General features: G+C 43.4%; 1 protein-coding gene across 3 annotated transcripts in view; it reads right to left on the minus strand.

Annotated features, from left to right (window-relative positions):
* The window catches only part of LNX1 (ligand of numb-protein X 1), a 120,141-nt gene that overhangs the window by 74,887 nt on the left and 27,537 nt on the right, over window positions 1-17,717 (minus strand). For all 3 annotated transcript variants that reach the window (XM_084517663.1, XM_084517664.1, XM_084517662.1), the window contains one exon: window positions 2,556-2,698. The gene's annotated coding sequence lies outside the window, so the exon portion shown is untranslated. The remainder of the gene's footprint in view (window positions 1-2,555; window positions 2,699-17,717) is intronic.

Raw genomic sequence — 17,717 nt, forward strand, 5'->3', positions numbered from 1 at the left:
CTCATTGATTTCCCTGTCAAGGGCTAATTGATGTTTATTCAGAGGGACAGCGATAGCATGCAGTCAGAGGCAGTTGCACCTGACCGGAGCTGCCTACTAACTGTTCCCTGAACTTTACCAAAGGTGAAAGTTTCTGCTTCCATGTTCAGCTCCCTCGAGTCATATGATTCCTGTAATGACGTTTTTTAAAGACTCGGCTTGAGCCTTTGGGGAAAGCCTGGGGAAAATCAGCTGCACCTTTGCACATCCCAGCTGCTAGCAGCAAAAATTTCAGTGGAAGAGGTGGACATGCATCTCAGACAAGTGCAGAGCCAGGCAGTCTTGCATGATACCAGCATCTGGCCATTTTAACCGGAGAGGGGACTCCTTAAATCCCCCAAAAGCTTTGGCCACAAGAAGCAGTCCATCAAAATCAGCTGCAGCCCTCAGCCTGCCCCTGCAGGCCAAGCAGGCAAGGCTGAAGAGGCAGGAGCAACAGCTCCAGAAATACCTGGCAGCAGCCCTCCAGCAGCCAGCTCAGAGGAAACTCTTCACATCTGGAAAGCCTTCAGTAATTTACCTTCCTGCTGGAAATAATGTTGCCTGATTTCCTGGTTTGCAGCGAAATGAGGCTAATCTGTCATCTCATCCTGTGCGCAAGATTTATTTGCATTTTGCTAAAGAAAAGTTTTGGTGGGGGAAGGTGCCAGCCCCTTCAAAGCTCTTCCAGAAGACAATTCAGTTCTGATAGACAATCACAAACCGGAGCCAGGGACATTCCTCTTTCCAAGTCTGTGCTACAATGAAGGCCTGATGCAGCTAACGCTCGAACACATGGGCTTGGAACATCCTTCCAGAAAACAACTCATGAGAGGTGGGGAGGACATTTGTACAGGACCACAGACAAATAAAAGACATTAGCAGCAGGAGGAAGACTATTTTCAGGTGGCAAGAAAGAGATAATAAAGAGACAAGTTTCTCCAGACTGATTCAATTTATATTTTTGGAAAATATACATGGCCTCTGAGGTTTGGGGTGGAAGGGTATAAAATAGTAAATTAGGAACAGATTGCTTTCTTAAGAGGAGTTTTCAGTCTCAGGAAAGTGGATTGGAGTACTGAGGATACCACTTCTTGCAAGGCAACAATTTTTCCAGATGTCTGATGGTGAATCCTAGCCTTTTTTTTTTTTTTTTTTTTTTTTTAATCTGTGTCAGTTAAAAAAAAAAAAAAAGAAAAAAAGAAAAAAGAAAAGCCCTTTGTTTTTCTAACAACAGAAGGTAGTAGGCAGTGCTGCTTTGATAAAGTGGTAGAGCTGCCTTGATGTGTTCTGCTTGAACTTGAACGAGCAAACAAAAAGCCCTTGGAGGGTGGGATGAACAGGGATTTTTTGCTCTGCTCTATTTCTATAGGAGACTGGGGAAAAACAGCTGCATCATGTGGTTCCCAGTACAGTCACCCAGTATTTCTGCCTTTCCTGCGGGTGGAGGAACACTTTCCTAGTGTTGGGCATTTGGGGAAAGCATGAATTACCAGTGTATTTTGCCTGTCATAACAGCATCATAAAGTCTAACTTTCGTGATATTTCATTTTCCTTGGTAAACATCAAAGCACCCAAGAGCTTGATGTAGGCAGCCCATCCCTATTCATTAAAAACACCCCAAAATGTGCTTAGCTCTAAACATTAGAATGAGTCCTACTAATTTATGCACTCAGACTAGTCTACCAATTACTTCAAGTATATTCTTCAGGGTGTAAGGATGTCCATGTATCCTCATGGCAGCCCTGGACTCTCTGTTGGCACGTCTGTATATTTATCATGTCTTCATAGAAATGATCAGGTTCATCCGTAGAAATGAAACTTGTCAGAAATTATGTATATTCATACATACATGTATACACAGTTTTGCAACCATTGCATATATCAGTACTGAATTACAAGACAACTTGAACTAAGAAGTGATTCTAAGTTTAGATAAGTGGAGGAGAACTTAAGCTAAAGATACTAAGCTAAATTTAGCCTTTGTTTACCTCCCATGGCTCCAACTAGATTTCTTGGTGTTTAACCTGAGGGAGAAATGGGTTTCCAGAGGCTGAATAAAACACTGGGGTAAAACTTCTGCAATGCAAAGAGCACCTCTCCATGGGTAATCATTTCGATTTTAACACACTTTACTGAAGACACAGTTTCTTAGCAAAAGGAAGACAGAAAACCAAACATATCTAGCTAAAAAAGAGGCAATAAATGAAGCATGGCCATCTTGTATACTGGTGCACCAGTAAGCAGCATCCTAATGCCAACTACCAAGAAATGCAGCAACCTACAGGCAAGTTAATTTCATCCCTGCATTACATTATGGGGACAGTGAATCACTGATGGCAGAGGCATTAAAACGTGTCTCTGCCTTGCTGCGTGGCACTTCCCAGTATGCAGGCTGAGAAGCAGACCCACAGCCCTTTCCCCAAAACATGCTGCTTGGTTTGCCTGAGTATTCCCTTGCACATTTGCTCCCTTGGAACAACGGATAGACTGAAAATGAGAACAGCACAGAAAGCAATGCAAGTCTTTGAACTCACGGGTCTGGCTGGGCTGCTGGCAGAGTCCCGCTGGTGCTGTGTCACCAGGATGTGGCAGGGGTGGCAGGGCAGTGGTGCCGCATCCCGCTCAGCCTGCTCCCTGCAGGAGGAGAGCAGTGGCTGGCCGTGTCTCACGGGGAAGCCTGTGGCATCACAGGAGGCAAAAAGAAAAGCTGAATTGCATAAACCTGAGCAATTCAAGGTTTAGCGAACCACACCCTCCCAATTATTTCTCCTGGAGGCAAGATAAGCATGTGCAGGCTGCTCAGACAACAATGTAATTTGAAGCTTTTGCTTTTCTTTCCGGCATATACCAAAGTCCATTTTCAGTTTGGCTTTGCCTTGCGTTTCTTTTCTTCTTTTCAGCCATACAATCAATTTGGTTCACATTTAATAGAGCCCAGTGATATGTCTTAAAAGTTGCTTCAAGACAAAAGATTCATTTTGGCTTTTCCCTTGGAGCAGGAAGAGCTCTAACCCAGAGCCCACCCTCACGCTTTGCAAGCTGGATCTTCACCTTCCTCCTGCACATGTGGAGTCAGTGGTAAAGCAGTGAACCATGTGAGAGCAGTTTGTAAACTACTAGTTTGTAAGCTGCTGGAAATACAAGGTCTGATAAGTTTCTGAACATTGGGGGAAAAAAAAGACTACTTTAAACCCTCAGTGATTTTCAAGGGAAAAACTACCTAAGGAAGGGATAAGACGGTGTACAGATACCTGGTAACAAGCAGCTGAGTATGAATGTTAATTATCATGGTAGTGGGTTCAAAAATGCTCTTTTGTTCATGAAATATTTCCAGTGGATGAAAAGAAGCCCTGATCTCCCAGCTACGTGAATCACTGATAAATGCAATGACTTCAGCTGTCATAAGCATTTTCCTCTAAGAAAGGAATTGTTACTCAGGAAGCAAGGCAGCTTTGGAGATGGACTTGAAGGAGGCAACCACAGTGCCTGCTGAAAAGACAAAAGGAAATCCCTAGCCTCCTGTATAAACATCTATGGCTACTGGGTCTTGGCCTCCAATTCATTCTACGCAAGTTTGTTTCCCTTCAAATATTGTAAAAGCATGCTTGCTACTTGTGATTATAAAATCCCTTGTTAAATATTTATTTTAAGAAATCATCAAGGGAACTGTCAAGTCCTACCAGTGAGCATGACAGTCATGCTCTTAGCCTGATGGATGCTTGCTTGCAGTTGCATTTGCCTTTCCTGCTCAGCACAGCACCTCTGCATGAGGCTGCTCGAGGAGATATGAGATGGGTCCCTGCAGAGCCAGCCCAGTGGTGCTCAGTCCAGGTTTGGGCAGCAGCACCAAGCTGGAGCTGGGGCACTGTGTAGAAGTGCTGCTGCTCCTGCCCTGCGATGGGTACAACTCGAAGTAACACAGCCCGCACGGGGCCAGATGTCCACAGCAGTCACAAGGCCAGGTACTCAAGCCCCACGCCTCAGCCATCTGCAAGATTGAACTATGCACATGCAACGTACTGTTAAAAAATATCCTGAAGCTACAGAAGCTTAGACATTAGCAAATCCATCCCCACAGAGCAAGGCATGTGTTTAAATCCTCCTTCATGTGGGAGGTCCCTTCTAGGCTGATCAGAAGGACCAGCGCCCCGCTGTCACAGGTTGACCACATCAGACACTCTCAGTTTCAGACTTCATTTCCATTTTAGAAACCAGCCAAATTTTCGCCCCCTCCCACTGCTGCGAGGCTTTGCTAAGTTTCCAGACCAAGGGCCAGTTCAAACTCATTTGTTCTCATGCCAGCGTTGTTGGATTGCTTAAATGGTCTTTCCCATCCCTCAACATGCTCTCCTATTTTCCTTCCCATACTCTCTAAGCTTCTGGTTTAAAGAAAGGTTCTCCCCTGCTTCCCCAAACAGCCCTTTTGGGCACCCATTCCTCTCCAAAGTCATTCCTCTAGAAGATGGCATTAATGTTTCTTTCCACATACCAGGGAAGTTGTTTCCCCAGAAGGTGATGTATGTGTTGGCTCTGAAACAAAGCACTAATGAGCTGCACCTTTGGATTTAAGGTCCTCTGCTGAATATGTCTTTCAACCTCTGGGGAGGATCTCCTCTCAGCTACAGGTGTTTTACTACATAATGTAGTGTTTCTCTCCTTTCCTGTAGCTGGCTAAATGCTCTGTTACAGCTTCTTCATCAACAACAAAAAATTGGGAGTATTTCCTAAAATGATTCATTCCTTTGCATCAAAATAACAGCAGTCTCTCACAGATCTGGCCAGCTTTGTAAAGTTCTAGTTCCCTGGTACGGCTTCACACACTGCAGATGAAAAAGAGGCAAACATTTTGCTTTGTGGGATTTAAAAAAAAATCTGAGCAGCTTGTCTTAACCCATGCAAAAATGGGTGTAGAGACAGGCCTTTCCAGTTGCAGATATTCCGTACTTCACTGCTGCTGAAATTATTTCCAGGAGAACAACATGCCATAAACTCTATTGTATTAGGCTTACTCATTTATTTACTTCAGCTGAGTGATTTCAGTGTACACTGCAGTACGTGTTGTGCAAGCGTGTATTGGAAAATTGTCATAATCAAACGTTAGATGATAATATTGTAATGGATACCTTCTGTGTCAGGCTCTGAAAAGATCCCCTGTTTCCTTCACACGTGCTGCCTTCCACGGACACCAACTTCTGAAGCCCCATGATGTTGGAGCAGATGGCAGATGCTGCTGACCCCTCTTCCAGCCCCTGCTCTGGGCCAGCCAGTGGATAGCTTGCAAATAGGAGACACAAGGCCAGTCTCCAGTGTGCCTTACATCCCTGATCCTACAGATCTGGCACAAAGCTGAGTTGTGACTGAGTTTTTTTAAGTGCACAAGGAATCCCCAGTGCCATTGAGCATCTCTGTGGTGTCCCCACAACGGCAAAACATGACCTCCATGGATAGATGGTGGCATGGGGACCAGGAGGATGTCATGCAACAGGGCATCAGGAGTTTAGGGGTGGGTAGGGACAGACTAGTCAAGAGGAAATGGGGTCCCTTGGGCTGAAGCTGTCCTCCCTACAGTACGTGATGGCAGGTTACATCCACATCTGGCATGGGCACATATAGTGGCATCTGATCCAGTCAGCTCACATGGGATTGCACCAGATCTATGCCTTGGTGTGTGGAGGCATTCCAGAGGATAGGAACCAACTGCAGGGGCAAAACATCAGGTTTAGAAATGACTCCAGAATGAAGGCCAGTGTTTCCATGTCCAGGCCTGTCCTCATTTACTCTTTGTGGAAAGTCAGCATTGTGAATTGGATCACAAAACATGAAGGGAAAGATTGCCAAATGCTTGTACTATGGACTCTCTTGGGATTACTGAGTGCCATTGACAGTCTGCTTGGAAATGAGACTATGGACTCTGCCGTCATTAATCACTGATGTTAAGCTAGCAGTCCTCTACAGTGTGACAGTTTAAATTGGATGTTGACTTCCAAAGTTGACCTACGTGGTGCAAATCACAGATGGCAAGGATCTTACACATTGTATGTTACTCTGGGAAGTCATGGTTCACTTGTCATAGAAATCCACTGTCTCTTCTGTAACCTGCATCTTTAGATTTTCAAGAAGTCTCCTGGGAAGGAGAACATTAACATAAGGAAGTAATTGGACCCGTAGGATTAAAATTATCTTTTGTCCTCAATTAGTGAACCAGTAATAGCATCAGACTTAGAACTACTGTTCTGAAATGAACAGCTGTCCTAGGCTGAGAGAGCACAGCACTGAGCATGGCACGACTGGACAAAGCCCAGCCATACCTACAGTTAAAATAATCCCATCAAAGAGCTCACATAACATCCATCAGCATGGGCCATGATTGCGAAAGCCTGCAGACCCAGCTGTGTGATCTCAAGTGAAGCCCCCGGTCCTTCCACCTCCTTCAAAAAATCTGTGAAAACATGAGCTGTACATACATAAGCAACACAAATGTTCAAGTGGCAAAATCACTCTGGCTGCTGTGAGGGGATACTATTACAGATAGCCAGGCTCTGTATGTTCTCCCCTGGGAGAAATTGTTGAAGTTAAAAGATTAATCTGGTCTCTCAGCACATTCATTAGTTAAATTGCAAAGCAAGCTCATTGCATAACCAATCCCAGGACAATTACATTTATCTTGTCAAAGTACACAGCACAGGTGGACTGCTGACCTAGGTAGTGTGAATGCCTTCTGTGAGATGGAAGCACTCTGATGCATTAGAAGCATCAGCCCCCAGTTTTCAGATTACCCATGCTTTTTTTCAGAAGAACATATTTGCCTAGAGTACCTTCTGGAGGTTTCTCCACCTCCAGACATGGAGGGAGGGACAGAGGGAAGCAACAGGTTCACTTTCTATATTGGGGGCAAACTGAGGCACAGAAGTGACTTGCTCACATGGAATTAGGAACGAAGTATAAGGACATGAAACTGTTGGAAAGTGTCCAGAGGAGGGCTACGAGGATGGTGAAAGGCCTGGAGGGGAAGACGTACGAGGAACGGCTGAGGTCACTGGGCCTGTTCAGCCTGGAGAAGAGGAGGCTGAGGGGAGACCTCATCGCAGTCTACAACTTCCTCGTAAGGGGTTGTCAAGAGGCAGGAGACCTTTTCTCCATTAACACTAGTGACAGGACCCGCGGGAACGGGGTTAAGCTGAGGCAGGGGAAATTTAGGCTGGACGTCAGGAGGGGGTTCTTCACAGAGAGGGTGGTTGCACACTGGAACAGGCTCCCCAGGGAAGTGGTCACTGCACCGAGCCTGTCTGAATTTAAGAAGAGATTGGACTGTGAACTTAGGCACATGGTCTGAACTTTTGGGTAGACCTGTGCGGTGTCAAGAGTTGGACTTGATGATCCTTAAGGGTCCCTTCCAACTCAGGATATTCTATGATTCTATAAGTCTCTGGCACAAAATTGCATCTCATCTGTTCTCCCATACTTTGTTACAGACAATAAAAGGAATCATTTAAGATAAAGCATCTGTACTAAAAGCCCACGTTCGTGTATGTAGTATGCACAGTCCATCCTTGCATTGACTCTCACAGACAAGTTTATATTGTAGGAGCTGTTCCTAGAGCTTGAGTAGGACAGAGAAGGAGGTTATCTTGCCCACCTTCTTACATGTCACAGGCTGCCTGTCCCCTGCTCTGCACCATGTATGGACCCCACTGCCCCGAGTTTAGCCCCATCCGGAGTTTCTAGAAGAGTGTGCCATCCTGGTTTGAAGACCTAAAAATTATGAGACTGCTAATATCTTTGGTAGTTTGTTCTGAGAATTAATCCTTTGTGCTTGTAAAAACACACAGATAATTTATTGCTAATTTGATGACACAGCTTCAGGTCGTCATCTTCAATCACAGGTCAATCACACATCAATCACATGTCAATCACACATCAATCACATTTCCTAGCTGTCTGAAAGGTCTCTTCCCGCCCAGTGTCTGCATCTGGTACCAGTACATGCATTATACTTGCTCTAATGTCCCCATATATTTTTGCTTTTGATACACCAGTTCTCAGCTGCTTGACATAAGCTTATGCAAGGATGCAAAGTGGTTCATTTTGGAGCAAAATATTCAGAGATGTCAAGCTGAACACCTTTCAAGATCAATTGTGCTTATACAGTTACTTTACTAACAAAACAGGTAACTTTACATTAAAAAAAAAAAAAAAAAGCAAGCCAAGTTTACCTGACAAGACCTGTATCCAATAAAAACATCATTGGCTGCCACTAATAATATTCCTGTTCTTTATTACTTAAATTCCCATATCAGCTTGTCTATTACTTTCCTGGAAGTGAAGCTAGGCTAACCGCCCTGCTGTTATCAGAATTATCCTGTTTATTCCATGAGAACATCGGCAAAACATGAGCATGTTTTCAGTCTTAGCAGATTTCTCAAACACCCCCAAATTTATTAAAAATTAACGTCAGTGGGTCAGAGAATTCCTCAGGCAATTTTTTTATTTTCCTTTTCCTTTTTTATTTTTTTTTTAATTATTATTATTTTTATTTTTGGCTGCATATCTGCAGGTTATACAAGGTCTGCTGGTTCAAAGCTGTTATCCCAAAGTAGATTTATCTGACATTCTCTTAATTGCTGATGGGCTGGAAAATAATTAATCATCCTCACATGATACATGTATATCATCTTGTTTCTTTCCAAACATAAACGAGAAATCTGTAATGAGCTTTTCAGCCATCCAAGCATTTCTTAAGAATGGTTTTAATACCTTCAACCCTTGCTGGGCCTACATCACTGCTACATTTTTTTCTGTATGTAACATTACTCTTTCAGAACAGCTTTTACTTGCCAAGAAAAGATTTTCTTCTAGTCTTTGCTAGTAACTTTTGTACCTAATAACAAACAAATATCAACTGATATCTATCTTCCCTTTTCTGTCTCTTTTTCCAATATATAGCCACACACTTTATTTAAGTACTGTATATATTAATACCCATATATACATCTATAGATGTGTACAGATACGTACACAGCCACATGTACAAATATGCATAAACAAACATTTACCTATTTAAACATATGTGTACACATGTAAACACATTTCTACCTCATCTTCTTTTGCCACATAGGTTCTCTTAACAACATCTATCATCAGCCTGTCCAAAAGTTGAATTTTTCCATGTCAGGTTTGATACCATTTTTTTTTTTTATAGAAAAGTCATCTGGTATTTAATGCTATTCTAGTGATATTGTACAGACAGACAAATAAAATCTTCATCAAATCTCCAAAATAAAGTTCCCCATAATTGCACAGTTTTCTTTCCTACAAGTGGTAGTAGCTAATCCTGTCTTCAGGTTCAATTCAGTGACTTATAATATCACAGCTTCCCACCCTGACTTGCTCCTGGGCTGTGATAATCAGCATATTGCACTGTATTTTTAAGATCCTGCACTTCCTGATTCTAAGTCTGGCAGATATAAGCCACTGGGTCATACAAAAAGCCATTCATTTCACACTGTTTCTTTTATCTCCCTTAGCCTTCTTAAACAGCTTATTCAATATTCTCACATTCTGGCCCCTCTGGTTCTGAAACCTGATGAGACAATTATGTTGAATTTATCTTGATTATTGAGAAATTCCAGTTCCTCTTACTTATTACCCAGACTCTCAGCTTCAGCATATAAGCAATTCCAAATGCATTTCTCTTTGGATCCTTTACCACACTGATTTAATTTGTTCCTGACATGGTGAATTCAAACCACATTTACTTTCTTAGCCCCCTTCTGCGTGTTGTTACTTTAAATACAGCTGTGGCAGTTCCTAGTAGTCAAGATTTTTGTCCTCTGCCACACCTATTCAATCTCTCCCTCATTTAGTACTGAACAAGTTACAAGCCAGCGCACGTTTTTGCTCCATGGCAAGTAGTCGGTCCAAAACCAACAGAGATATTTTGTGTTGACCCGTGGGATGCTGACACAGACTGGGACACTTTATCTGCATTGCTATTTAAATAACGGCATTCAGCATCCTTCTCTCTGTGTTGAGTAGTTCTGTTTTTGCAGGTGGCTTTGCAACATAATTCAGCAAATGCAATTTTAAACTCCCGGGCAAGGACTCCACTTACAGCACGCAGGCACGAATTATCAAGGAGTTGTGGTCTACAGACTCTTGCAATACCTTGCAGTCACAGGACTCAGCTCTGGCCTTTACCAGAGATGGAAACTCTCTGAAGAGACACAGATGTGTTTAGTGCAGGGGGAAGAAATGCATTAACATCTGTGCACGGCTGACAGCTGCTTTTCTCACACAGCGCAGACGATGAAGTTCTGCAGAGCGTTTCTGGGAGCAAACGGGGCTGCATGAGTGCCCATGGCCATCTCAGCTGTGCCTGGTCACCACGCTGCTCCCTGCCTTTTTGTAAGGGAACGAGGGAAAAAAACGTTTGGGGAAGCAGGTTTCCCTCAGCCCACACTGACTTCGCTGAACACTGGATTGTAACTAAAGTGTTTAAACCCTCTGCAATTTAGCTAAATGAAAACGGGCCCCTCTTTCCATGCTTACTTTCCATGTACACCATAGCAACTTTAAAATACATCAATTTGAGTCAGGATGTAACGAACCCTCTGATCTTAGAGAGGTAAGGGATCTTCTCCCTTTGTGGAAAAGTTGTCTCTTTTATTAGACTAATTGCCATAACTCTAAAAATGATGGGCTTTCAGCCACACAAACATTCCTTTGGTCATACTGACCGTAAGTTCCAGTATACCCACACAAAACCAACAACAAAAGACATCAGCTGGGGGAGCAGAGCAGACAGGAAGGGGTCACTGTGAAGAAGGTGAGATGTTTTCAACACACCAGTTGTTGAGCAGCCCAGCCCCTTCTGTCTGAACATGCTATTGCTTGGAGGGCTGCTGACCCAGCAAGCTTAGCAAAGGCTAGCACACATCTTGCAAATAACCTTTGTTTTACTGAATGAATGAACCAATCTCAGCATAATTCTATTTCCATGCAAATTGCTTAAATTGGTAATTCATTTATCCACAGGAGAGTGCAATGTGCAAAGTATAGGTTGGATCAGAAGCAGAAGTTGTAAGGAGACACAGAAATATTTACATGTGGACAGATGGAGTGTATAATGTGTAATACATACATGCAGAGAGCTTTCTTAGCAATGCCCATGGCAAACTGGGAGATGGTGATAAAGGAAGAGATATAGCTCAGAGATGTAATCCAAAGGTAAAATGAATAAGTGCTGCTTTACCCTAAAGTGATCTATTTGCAAACCCAAAGGTTTATAAACTGAGGATGGAAGAGGAGCTGGATTGCTGACCTCCCCCACACAGCACAAGCCCTAGCCGTTCATGGACTTCTGCCCTCACTCTGCAACACAGAAAGCATATTTTAAGTTTCCAGCAGCTCTTGTAACTGTGTGTCTGTCAGCCTCCCAGAACCCACAATGACTTCTGAATTCAGGGGATGATTTCAACCACTTCTGACAGATGAGAAGGGCTTTCAACAGCATTTAAACAAGTTTGGTGAAAGCAGGCGAGCAGGTGGAGATGAAAGATGGATAGCATTTTCACTGGAAGAAAACTCTTACGCAGGATGTTACTAAAATGTTGAGCCCCCATTCCAGACATAGAAAAGAAGTTGTGTGTCCAAACAGCAAGAAAATCTTCCTTTGGAGATCACGGCACTCTTGAATCTACAGCAAAACAGGATTCTTTAGCTTTGGTGCTCATGGATCAGTTTGTTTAAATGTTTTCAACACTGAAGAACTCAGATCTCACATGTTTTCAAAAGCCATAATAAATGGATATATAAATGTATACTATATAATATTTATAATGAGTATGCACGTATAAAATTCAGCAAAAAGCTGAATGGAATTTGATCAGTTTCTAATGGAAAGATTTATTATTACAATTATTTTTTTTTTCAGTCCACAATGTGAATGGTAAAGTATCATTTAAAATAAGAACTCCTTTAGAAAACATTTATTTTACAAGCATTGTACCATGAAATGCCTTAGAATTGGCAAATCCATCAAAAATGTTCAAAAGAATTTACAAACGTGCATTTAGCTGACTTACAGACCTTGTATGACCAGTTCAATGTCACAGTGCACTTCCCCTTTCTGCGTATCACAGCCTGCAGTAAAGACACAGAAAGCTCTTCAGCAAACTGCAGAAGATCAGACTTATCTGACACTGCAAAACCTTAACTTTAGCTTTCGGTGCCCGGTAATGTCTTTGGCAAATATTACATGTGCTTTTTCCAGCATAGTTATACCTGGAGAATCTGTATTGAATATCTTTAACTGCCAAAATGGTAAAAAAAAGAGTCTGATCCAGGACTACAATGCAGAAGCTTGTTTTGAAAGCACTTCTACTAACACTTAGCTACTTGAATCTCGGCTGATAACACTGACATAATAACATTTTCCTGTTGTAGTTTCAAGCCTCTACAGACCACATACATGCAGACCAAAACATTCCAGATGTGGGCTACTGAAGGCACCAAACTGTTTTTTTACGACATGACTGCAGGAGTTGGACCCAAATCTCCAGGGTTAAGCATGGGTATACTGGTGCTTAATGTCACCAACCTTCCCTCTTGCTGCTTTGCCAGATGCTAGGAGCTTCTGCTTTAGGAGATACTTTGCAAAATGTGTATGAATGGGGTTGCTATTATCCATCAAAGGCTTCAGGCTGAAGCAGTTGTTCAGAGTATCGCTGACACGTATCCCTGCTGCCGACAGAACAAGTCTATATTCATGCCTGGCAGACAAAATCGCCATTCGTGCTGAGATTTGTACCATCTTCAGAAAGTTCCTTGGGAGATCTGTCAGCTTTGTGTGGGGGGAAACAGGTCAGAAAATACTGACGATTTTCAAAATGCTTGCCTTGAATTTCAATGTCTCCTCCTTGTCCTGGCTAACAGTGCACTACTGTTGGGACACACTGAGTCCCTCACACCACGCGTGAAGTGCATCGACTGGCTGAGTGTGTGGGGACTGCGAACTCCCCTGCATGCCCCTCCCTTCCCAAAACACCAGCAATGGGCCATTATCTTTGATTTTGACATCTGAAGAGAGAATGCAAATGCCAGGAAGGAAGTTTTTAGAATCTGTAAAAAAATACTCTATAAAAGACCTTCCAGAGGGAATATTACAACAGGATACAGTAAAGAAAAACAGGAGAAGAATTTGAGGGGGAGAAGCTCACACTATAAATGAAAAATACTTCTGAGAATAAACAAAAACATAAGCACATCCAAGCTTACTCCTGCTTAACAGAAAATATGTCATTAGTAACTTTTCTGCTTAAAATAAGCTAAACACATTAGTGGAATACTCAAGCATTTCTAATTTATACCTTCCAGACTGTGCACCGTAGTGCAAGGGACATGAAAGTACGCTTTGAATTGATGTTTGGGCCGCCCCCGCTAGACCACCAAGGCAGAAGGTGAAATGCAGAGGTTACAAGCTGAGTACGAGGACTCCAGTTCTTTGAAAAATTTCCTTTATACCACTAGGGTATCTCCTCAAGAATCAGGAAAAAATCATCTCTGAAGTCACTGAACTGAAGATTAGGAGATCCAAGTCTTTCTGAGCATCTTGGTAACAGCTAGTCTCTATAAAATTGTCATGACTTATTAAATCTTGACTGGCTTACGGCTATCTATATTGTAAACTATAACAACATACACCATAAAAACAAACACTGTCCTAATTCCAGCCTCCTCCCCCCCCAGGTTTCTTTTGTCAACCACTGTCAGGGCACACTGTGCTGTGCAAGCTATGCAGCCGGTCTGCACATCCAAGAATCTGCAAGCTAAACATCAGAACAAGATCCTCTCTGCACAAGAAAATGCACAACAACTCAAAATGATGGGTTTGCCCCCATCTTTATGAAAGTCGTCCCAGAGAGGGTAACTCTTTGTGAAGATAGCGGACAGTGATTTGTTAAAACAGTCTAAAAAGCTCGGAACACTTATGGAGCACAGATAATGGCTTCAAACAAACCTCTGAACAGCTGAGAAATTATCCTAGGGAAGAATGGGACAGAGCACAACAAAGCAGCAAAACTGACTTGGATTATGTTTTTTCCTCAATTACCAAGGCATCAGGTTTTTGTCAGAATGCTTCCCAGACTCAAGGACTGTATCGCAGACTTGGAGCAGGCATTTGCTGGTCTGCATGAAGAAGTGCAGACTTCTTACAAAATAAAATTCACTATTTTAATCTGAAATTGCAGTGAAAGATCATAGAGGAGTAAGTTAAATGGAAAGTATTAAGCTTATGCTTGAAAGGATGATGCAGTCTGAGAGGAGAAATGCACAGCATTTTTTGCTGTCATTTTCGTAGGCTGGGTGCAAACTCACTGGCCTGCACCTACAGAAGCTACCTTGGAAAGAAGAAGGTGTTTGTGCCAGGGGAGGTGGTGTAGGGAAGAACAGCCCTTTTAAAGGAAATTTGTCAGCCTGTCTACTTCTAATTAAGAGACTGGATGATAATCAGCATCATAAGTTTAAATACACCTTCTCTCTAATTAATAATTTATCCTTCACCTGATTTCCTGGGGTGATCACAGTCGAGGTGATCACACCTTTCTCTGTCGGTGCCTGCCTCTCTGCACCCTACTGCATCTTCAGAGCTCTGTGGCTTTTTCCAGTGCGCTACCTTCGACAAAGGATAAAAGTTTCAAAGATATTATGTTCCCACCAGAGTAAAGAAAAGAGACCCCATTAAGTGCTCACACGGAGAGGGAGGTTGAGGCATAAATACGTCCCTTCTTAGATAGCAAAGAATCAACAAAGGGCATGAAATACTTGAACGCCTCATGGGAAACACTTCCATTGAACTCACACCTTTCTAAACACCAGGAAATCCATCTACCAGACACAAATCTAAGAAACCAGGCTTCCCTGGCTCTGCTGCTCAGCCGGCAGCTTCACTTAAGCAAGCAAACCGATCGCTCCAGTTGCAAAATGCCCGTGTTTCGTTGAATGGGGAGCAGGGCAAACAGGCTCTTGGTGAGTAACCTAGGCATGAAAAACCTTCAGTAAGCAGTTTCCAATTAGCAGCCCTCACCGAAATAAAGCTTACCCTCTTCCTCTCCTTCAGGGCAGGGTATTTGGGAACCCATGGGAAGGGACACGTAGTGGCCAGAGATGCATGGGGCTGGGGCTGCAGTGTGGGGAGGGCTCTCTTGCTCCAGGGGAACACAGTCGTGAACCCAAGAACAACAAGTCAGTATTACACTTAATCCGCTGCCATCTGGCTTCATTTTGACAATCCACAAAATCAGACACAACATTCTTCCCCCAAATCCCTGAAAAACAACACAGAAACAGTGTCAAACCGAGTGTCCCCTCCCCTTCCTTCCCCAGCTCCTCCAGTGCCATTTCTGCAGGAGTGTCCTGCCTCCAGATGTTCCTGCTGTGGCAGAGGAGCGCCTTTCGTCATGTTTATGAGGGAAAGGAGCAGGAAGGGGAAGGAGAGACAGTGAGTAGGAGAGGCTGCAAGTAGCAGCTGCCATCCACGTTTTGTGAACTGCCTCCAAGAGGCCATCGGTGCTGCCTGCTTGCTCCCTTCTCTGTGAATTTAAGGGATAACCGGGACCATCTATCTATTCACCCTCCCCTGCAGAAACCAAATGGCCATCCCTGAGGGGACAAAGGGAGCCACAGCCTTTAAACTAGCTGGGGACACCGTCCTGCTGCAAATCAGCTAGGCAAATCCCCTTATTCCAAGTTCACAGCAGCGTGCTGCAGGAAGTCTTGGTCTGCGACATCTGCATTGTTACTGAGGCTTTAAAATAGTCCAAGTGAGCTCAAATGTCCTCTCACAGACGATGACTCAGTAACTACTGAACAGAGCCATTTTTGTCCACAACAAAAGGCAGAAAGGCAACCAAAAATGCTGAAATAAAACCCAATTCAAGCTGAGTTGTGTTCCTGTTAAAAAAAAATATTGATTATCTACCAAAAAAAAAAAAAAATAAATGCCAGAGACTGGATCACATTTTCACCATAGCCTCCCAGCTTAGGGGAGCAACTCAGCTGCCGTGCTTCCCATGGCCTTTCAGACACTGGAGTACTCAAGACGCCTGGCCTGCATTGCAACACAGACCTCCTGTAGCTCCTGCGTGGCTTCTGCCAGCTCTGTACAGATGTCTCAGATATTCTGGGACATCTCAGCTAGAGGCCATGGTCTCTGTTCCATCACCCTCATGCAGTTCGTGACCACACGTCTCCTTGTACTCCTTGCGTGCTGCCTACAACGGGAGCGAGCTCTCCTAGTTCTGCATGTGGATGCCTTCCTGGCTGCCAAAACAAGTGCTCTAACAACCAAAACACTCACATTCATGAACAATGCTTTGTTCTGCTTCCATAACGAAATGATAGCATGGAAAGCAAGACAGGTGCCGTTTGCACGCCTGCCTTAGGGCTGAGTGCCACAGGGATGTCCTCAGGCTTGGCGTGTGGTGTGCTTGAGCACGGCTGTGCATCCTGTCCTCTGGAAGGCTCCTTACTGACAGCAGTATGATTGCTAACCAGGCATATCTCTGTGGAGTCCTGCATATGCACATGCATTAATTAGGTGTCGTTCTTCCTGTTCAGGGTTATGCCAGGGAATAACCTTGCCTGGCTTTTGCACATGGACTAGAAGAGTTGAGGGAGATGGAAAGAGTAAATTCCCTGTGGTATTGCAGTGCCACCTGCAATGTACATGTAACTTCATAAAAATTTCTCCTATTGAAACTCCCAAAGGTTTCCAATTGTAGCCTATGAAAGACCATGTTCATATCATGGCCTGAAAGGAGGAAATGGCACACGTGCTAAGTATTGTGGGCTTTTACTGCAAAAGTTGTGTCTGCACAAGTTTAAGCATTGCGCACTGAAAAGCTGTGCTCTCGCACATATCAAGCAAATGCACACCTGGGAGGGAGGTGGAAACCTAACCTCCTGTGAAAACATAATCTCCTGTGAAACCAGAAGTGTAGGCAATATAAAAGGAACACTTACATTGAGGAAGATGGCAAAGATGCAATGAGTGAGTAAGACAAATTTATCCCTAATATTTAAAAAGACTTTAGAAAAAAATGATTATGAACCAGGTTAGGAGGACTGTTGAACCTGCATTATGATAAATAATGCCAATCTGTGATTTGTAGTGGCACCAGATTTATAGGGAAGTTAGAGATATAAAAGATAAACATCATGACTAGTAACACTTCAATGTGAAATGAAGAATCATAGAGCAGCTGAGAAGTTTCTGTTTAATTAGCTTTATGTTTCAGGAAATTGTATATTCTACAGGTTCAGCTTGGGTATCTGATCATTTCATGCTGCAGGCTTCTGTCTCGCCTTGCAATGTGCAACCTCCAAGTAAAAGCTGCTACAGCAGCATCCTCTCTCCAGATGGAGAGCTAGTGAGCAGCTCCCTTTACAGCCTGCAAAACCCTAAAAGGACAGAGGAGTCTGAATTGCAGGGCTTTACTGACAGCACCAGGCTCCAGATTGTTCAGTTTCCTTTACTGCCACACACACACATGCCTGGTACCTCTCTTCTTTAAGTCCTTTCTGCACCATGACTAAGTAGTTGCCTTATGGGTGTATTGAATTCTTGGAGGCATTAGAGAGGTTTCTCTCCAGGACTGAGAGCAAATAGACACCTGATGTGATGGAATTGCTGAGTT

This window comes from Aythya ferina (assembly GCF_964211825.1).
Source record: "Aythya ferina genome assembly, chromosome: 4".
NCBI classification, from domain to species: Eukaryota; Metazoa; Chordata; class Aves; order Anseriformes; family Anatidae; genus Aythya; species Aythya ferina.